Genomic DNA, 7364 nt, shown 5'->3' on the forward strand with positions numbered 1-7364 from the left:
CCGTAAAGTGTTTCACCCCAAAGTATGAACCAGGAAACCTGGCCGCACCTGGCATTACTGCCCTTGCTCATGTAACTGCAAATCAATCCAATGCAATAATATGCAACTGAATCAAAATGCTATGAACATTTATTTAACCTTATGTACTCAATTGACGTTCGTGTGAATATATAAAATTGTTATCTCGTTTCTTTAGTTTAAAGTGTGGATATTCGCTGCTGTTGTTGTTATTGTTGTTAAAAACATACCAACCTTCACCCGTGTTGTTCCCAGCCCTGGCAGTCTCTTTCCCTACGTTGATGACTTCAAATAATGTGTCTTTCTGTTCGACAGTCCTTTACTGAGAATACCGAGTTTGATATCGTTTTTCTGAGAACACCGCGTCCATGACCCTCGGGATCAATTATACCCTCCCATCCATCCCTTCAGTAAGTCAGGGGCTATAACTTGACAGATATTTAAGCTAGAATTATGGATCTTTTTACACATAAGGCGTAATGACATGTCATTGGTGAATACCTTAAACGGTGAATTATGGTTAAAGTATCCATTCCTTCAGTAAGTCAGGGGCTATAACTTGACAGATATTTAAGCTAGAGTTATGGATCTTTTTACACATAAGGCGTAATGACATGTCATTGGTGAATACCTTAAACGGTGAATTATGGTTAAAGTCTGCAGGGCTCTGTCGATACCGACGAAGACGCAAATACATATATAAAGGTTACACTATGGAACAGCGACATAACAAAGTCTTAACATGTCGTTGGACACTGTATCGAAAATGGTCCCTGAAATGGAGGCATGCAAATTCATTGATTAATAACTCTCTTTTTAAAACAAATCAAATAACCGATTTTTGTTCCAAAAGGTATAATTGCTAAACCAAGCACGGAACAAATACTCAGTGAAACAATCGATCAATGGCAGCAAAAAGAGAGCTGTGTTTAGGAGTTCGTGCATGCACGTTGGATTTACAACGCATATTATCAGATCAGACATTGTGGCGACATTGTACTTAATACTTTATTGTGTTGCGATGTGTCCTTCAAATTATTGCGTTTTAGACATTTGAGCTGCAGATCTGGAAGTACTAAGGAAACGATTGGGCAGAAGCATGCGCCGATGAGAGGACTCATCGCACACTCATTCTTCGTATTTAGTTGATGGGACAAATCGTATGACCAATTATTCGCGACCCCTGCAATGTCATGGAGAGAGATAGAACGTCTCATGTATTGAATAGAAAAGAAGGTTGTGACCACGAATAATGTTAACCGGTAAAGTGTCTCTTCAAGGTTAAATCTACGAATATTGTTAACCGGTAAAGGCTCTCTTCAAGGTTTAATCTACGAATATTGTTAACCGGTAAAGGCTCTCTTCAAGGTTTAATCTACGAATAGTGTTTCCCGGTAAAGGCTCTCTTCAAGGTTTAATATACGAATATTGTTTCCCGGTAAAGTGTCTCTTCAAGGTTAAATCTGCGGATATTGTTAACCGGTAAAGTGCCTCTTCAAGGTTTAATCTACGAATATTGTTAACCGGTAAAGTGTCTCTTCAAGGTTTAATCTACGAATATTGTTAACCGGTAAAGTGTCTCTTCAAGGTTTAATCTACGAATATTGTTAACCGGTAAAGGCTCTCTTCGGGGTTTAATCTACGAATATTGTTTCCCAGTAAAGGCTCTCTTCGGGGTTTAATCTACGAATATTGTTACCCGGTAAAGTGTCTCTTCAAGGTTAAATCTACGAATATTGTTTCCGGGTAAAGTGTCTCTTCAAGGTTAAATCTACGAATATTGTTTCCCGGTGAGGTGACTCTTCAAGGGTAAATCTACGAATATTGTTACCCGGTAAAGTGTCTCTTCAAGGTTAAATATACGGATATTGTTAACCGGTAAAGGCTCTCTTCGAATTCAAGGTTTGATCTACGAATATTGTTTCCCGATGAGGTGTCTCTTCAAGGTTAAATCTACGAATATTGTTACCCGGTAAAGGCTCTCTTCATCAATACAAACTGGATGGGGAAGGCCAACAATTAATACGTTTTAAAACGTCATTTTCAGTCAGTTTTAAGGGTGAAATATATATCATTGGCTACATATTTTGGTTAGTGAAGGAGATGAGCAAAATTTACGACAAAAAATGTAACAGCGATTTGTTGAAGTTGTATTTGCATTCAAGCAAATAGGTCTTTAGACATATGTGGATATTTTTTACCCAACATATTCCAGACAATCAAATAAACAACGAACGTCTTGAGACACATTGATAGCTTATTTTTAGTGAAGAACGATAGTGAATAACAGTTTAATAGTAAGATGTTACCTATAAGTTAATGGTAAATGATAGGAGAGCCGTAAGTGATAGGAGAGCCTAAGTGATAGGAGAGCCGTAAGTGTTAGGAGAGCCGTAAGTGATAAGAGAGCTGTAAGTGTTAGGAGAGCCGTAAGTGATAGGAGAGCCGTTGTGTCTTATTTACTTGACTTTGATGTTCTTATGATGAGGCTTATTTTTAGAACATTTATCACTGGTACGTGAGTAGTATGGTGAGAACTGTTTTAAGTGTTGTTAACAGAAATTAACAAAGTAACCGGTAAATATAGGATCATAATGTATATTATGTTAATATCGATCAGTATTGGTTCTGGGACGATCATTACAACCTCATGATTTCCTTGTGCAAGCAATATTAACAACAATCCACGTTCATCACAAACTCGTGTTCGCGCCAAGATTGATCGTGATTTTAAATGTCGTAAAAAAAACTATAAAATCGGGGGGCTAGGAAGAAAGGCTTTTAAGATCTTGTCCTTTTCAAATTATTCCTTCGAAACTATAAACAGGAAGAATTTTTCTCATTGTCCATTCTTTTTTCTTCAGCAATAGACCGTAGATCTAAAACAATATATTTTCTTTAAACCTGCACAAATACAGTTACATTTAGATCACTCCCATCATCATCCTCGACACCCCAGCGTATCATTGACGACGATGTGCTTAAACGTTAAATAATTTACAGCGTGTGCGCTCGTCATTATAGCAACAAACGGTGTCAATGAACTATGCTTTGCACTTTGACATACTTGGGGAAATTTATAAGAAATGTATTGTTAAAAAATCGCTCAGAAAAAAAACTTAACAAGAAATAAACTTTCTGATACAAGTAAAAACAAGTCTAGGTCCGGGGATAAATTTTAGGGTAGATGGGGAAACCCGAAAAGAATGAATATTTTTTACGCCTGGCTTGAACTTATAAACTCGGCAAAAACTACTTGCTACAGGGTATTTTGCTGGACAAAGGCGGTCACAGAACGTGATAAATGCCCCAGATTTCGTCTTGTCAGATAGTAACATATTTGTTGAATGAAAGGTTTTTATATATATATATATATATATTATAATTTATTGAAATCACGTTATCAGGTACACTAAGGTGAACATCATTGCCGAGATACTAAGTTGTGTTTAACATTAACCACAAAATGAGACTTTGATCTCTATGATAAGAACACAAATGACATGCTTTACACAGCCGATAAGGGACAGCTGCTTGTTCACCCGTCTACTAAGTTTAAGGTTTTGCGGCGCAATGGTTCTTCAGTCACTGATCGAAAACCGACTTTAAACTCAATGTCACAGCGACCTTGACCTTGGACATTCTCACCTCAAAATCGATAGGAACTATTTACTGGTCATGACCAACATGTCTACCAAGTTTGATGTACCTTTGCCCATGAATCCTTTTATTTAATTGGTCGGAAACCGTGTTTTAACTCAACGTCAAGGGTTATCTGTTGAGCATGCTCAACTTGCTTACCAAGTTCATAGGCCTCTTGGGGATGTACTAAAATACTTAAACATATGTGTTTTCTTTGAAGTCGATTTTTTAGTGTAGTACGTAATACGCAGGGTATTTTAAGCCAGTAATTCTGCTACAAAAATAGATTTTTTTTATTCAAAATAACATAATACACATGTATGTATTCTTTTTCCCTTAAACACAGGCATGAAAAGTCACATGCGGCATGAAGTTGGCGGCCTGAGGGCATGGCGGCCTGGAGGCATGGCGGCCTAGCGGAATATTATTGTTTCTTTATAAAAGCATTTTGATGCGTTTTCTTGGAAATCCATAGTTATTTAAACGTTTTTATTCACAAATTTTCATCCTGTAGCGAATATCAACAATCTTCTAAAAACCATCGATCTAGCAGCCTTAAATTGATTTCTATTTCAGAGCATTTCTATGCGTTTTCTTCAAAAACAATAATTAACATCCTGAAGCTATTTTCAGCACTTTCGATTCAGCAGCCCGGCGTGTAATGTAGAATTGGTATTTCCGTCGTACAAAATTATTTCATTAAAAAAACATATTTATAGTAATCAAAATGTTTGCCGTTACATCAATACATGCGCTTTATTGTTTTGCTGATGTTATCGCTTCTTTTGTTTGTATTCGCTTTAAAAAGGCGTGGAACAAAAACTTAAAAAAACGTGTTTCCTTCACATTTCGATTTAAAGATGAAGTGTTTTGCGAGAAATATTACAAATCATGTCTCTCGTTTGAAGACTTAAAAGGTCTCGCTCATGTTTTGTAAAATGCAATTATCTTTATGACTAAAGTGTGGCGTTAAAACTGAGGTAGTGTCGGCTGAAATTCGTCAACAAATGTTCATAATTTATATGCTCAACTATTGTCTTTGAAGCCACGATTTTGAAATGCGTTTTAAAAGGCTTGACGGTTAAATTATCCCTCAGTTTACGTATCATGGATTCCTTTTGGGCGAGCGGTTTAGGTGTCAGTTTTCTGCTTTTTCTTAGTACTCGTTTTCTAGATAAAGAGTGAATAACACGCTTGGTTGTTGACAATGTGGCGGGTGTGGAAAAAAGAAATAAAATCAAAAATTAATTGTGTGAAATTTCGGGGATGTTTGTACTACAATGTAATTCAATTTGTTTTTAAGAGATAGATGATATCGAATTTATGTTTGAGCAGTTGTTTTCGTCTGTAATTTATTTTGTAAGAAAGCAAGTGTTCGAACATTTAGCTTCAAGTTCAAGAAAACGCTTGAAAAACAGGATTACTATTTATTTCATAAACGGTAAGTTGGGTTAAAATATCTGTATACATGTACACGCAACCTTGTTTTATATCAAATTAATATTTTGGGCAACACTGACTTTAATATTCAACAGTCCTGAATTTAGTTTGGGTCAAGGGGAAGTAACTATCCTTGATTTTGAAAGTAACTCTTTAAGTTGATAATTTCACTCCTTAGTTTGCAGTGAAAACACATAACGTTGTGGTTTTTTTTTAGATAAAACCGGTAATCTTATCCATTATTATATGATAATATACCGGCAAATCTATAAGAAAAAAACTTTTTTGTCGGAGGAACAATAATTATAATTACACTAAATCTATTAGAATTATGGGGTCAAAAGGTTGAACACTAATATGAAATATTTATGCATATTATTCATTTGTAAGTAATTTAAAAATTAGTATGCTGTTTGAAGTGTTGTGTTTTGGTAACATATACTTAATATAATGAGCACACGTTTACTAAGAACAGTGTTTACGTCTTACAATGGGTGTTTTATAGTAAAAAAAACCTTAACAGCATTGTTAAAAATGATTTTTTAACATTTGAATAGATACAGTTTTAGGTCTATACTATAATATGAATCCTCAAGCATAATAAGAATGGTCATTTTCTCATACGTATCCAGTTTATTACTGACGATGTAAGGCATGTTTATTAACTATTTGACATTGACACATACTGTATTCGATTTAATAAATGTTTCTAATTATCAATATTATTTTCATTTGAAATTGTTTTGCAAGCAACAAGTGTGCTATAGTAATAAAACCAGTAAACGCATGGAATTCAACGATATCAATGAAAAAAAGAGATTATATTTTACAAATAAGATGTTCACACATACATGTAGGGGGATATATTCAAATAAGATGTAGCATGTTTATAATTTTAAGACTGCATGACAAAAACATCATTAAGTGCTTGACTTACAGCATGAGTGGATCAGTGTTTTTTTACAAACGCAGACGCATGACAGAGAAATCATTTGTCGGTTTGTCATTGAAATATCATTAAGTGCCTTAACACAAAATTTATGATACCAAATTGAGCATTTGTCGCATAGAACCTAGTCGTCATAACAGGATGACATACTGCAATTACAGTGAGTGTCTATGACTTCCGTTTAACTGTTTTGAGTTAAATGTTTCCCCGTCGTCGGAAATTCTGTCGTTTTTGAAATTGTTAAAGCACGGCATCAAATGTGATCTTAATTTTGTTATATAAAAACATATATTACAAACTGTGTTATTTAAACAGTAAAAGCTAACAAAAGCATATACATGTACATTACAATCAATATTGTTTTATCGTTTTGGACACTTTCATTTAAAATGTTTTCGAGTTTAAGGTTTTTACCTTTAATTTGAGACGATTAAATTTTTAAACAACCTGGAATGATTCTTTTAATGTCTGTGCCAAGACGTACAGTTTTATCTCTCTGAAAAAAACACACACCCAATGATCCTTATGAGTGTGGTGAATTTGGCACGCTGATGAGGATGTCACTTCCATTTCAAGGTGATACTGCCATCTCTCTTACGGATACACCCTTAGCCAGTTGCAGGCAGGCCTAGTCTAAAATATTCGACGTGTTATACGGGATTCTTCCAATCCCTTTGCCATATCAAAAATCTAAAAAAAAATCCGTCAACGTACAATTATTTGGACTACAGGCAGGCCTAGTATGATTTGCATATCCTACTTGTTTTCTTAATAGTGTATTCACAGCCTTCGTGTGTAACGAAGTTTTTCACTGTGCAAAATGTCATGTAGGCCGTTGGTACTTACAATCAGACCTGATATCCTTACACTATTATCATCTGTTTCTACATTTAGTTCATTTACCCCTCGACTCATTTTTTAATTCTACAAGACTGTCGCATTAGCATTATCGAAAGGTTCAATTTTAAGAAATTTGGTGATTAAATTGTCTACAAATTGTACTTTTTTTCTGTTGCGATTTTGACATTGCTTATTCCTTGTGTATATATTGTATTGTTGATGTCAAACTTAAAAAGAAAGTTATTGCGTTTCCAGACTATACCCTGATTACATTGTCTATTTTGTCTTAAGATTTTAGCGTTACACGAGCTATTGATATGTCAATGTGTGTTTTTTATTCTGCATCAGGGGCATCGCTAAAAATTAAAATATGTCGTTATCTCCGTTTTGTTTTTTTTGTGTGTGTCTTAGTGGCGTTAACTCGAATGTTCGTTGTTCATCCCGATGCCAATGCTTATTATGGCAACATATATAA

This window comes from Mya arenaria, chromosome 3 (assembly GCF_026914265.1).
Source record: "Mya arenaria isolate MELC-2E11 chromosome 3, ASM2691426v1".
NCBI classification, from domain to species: Eukaryota; Metazoa; Mollusca; class Bivalvia; order Myida; family Myidae; genus Mya; species Mya arenaria.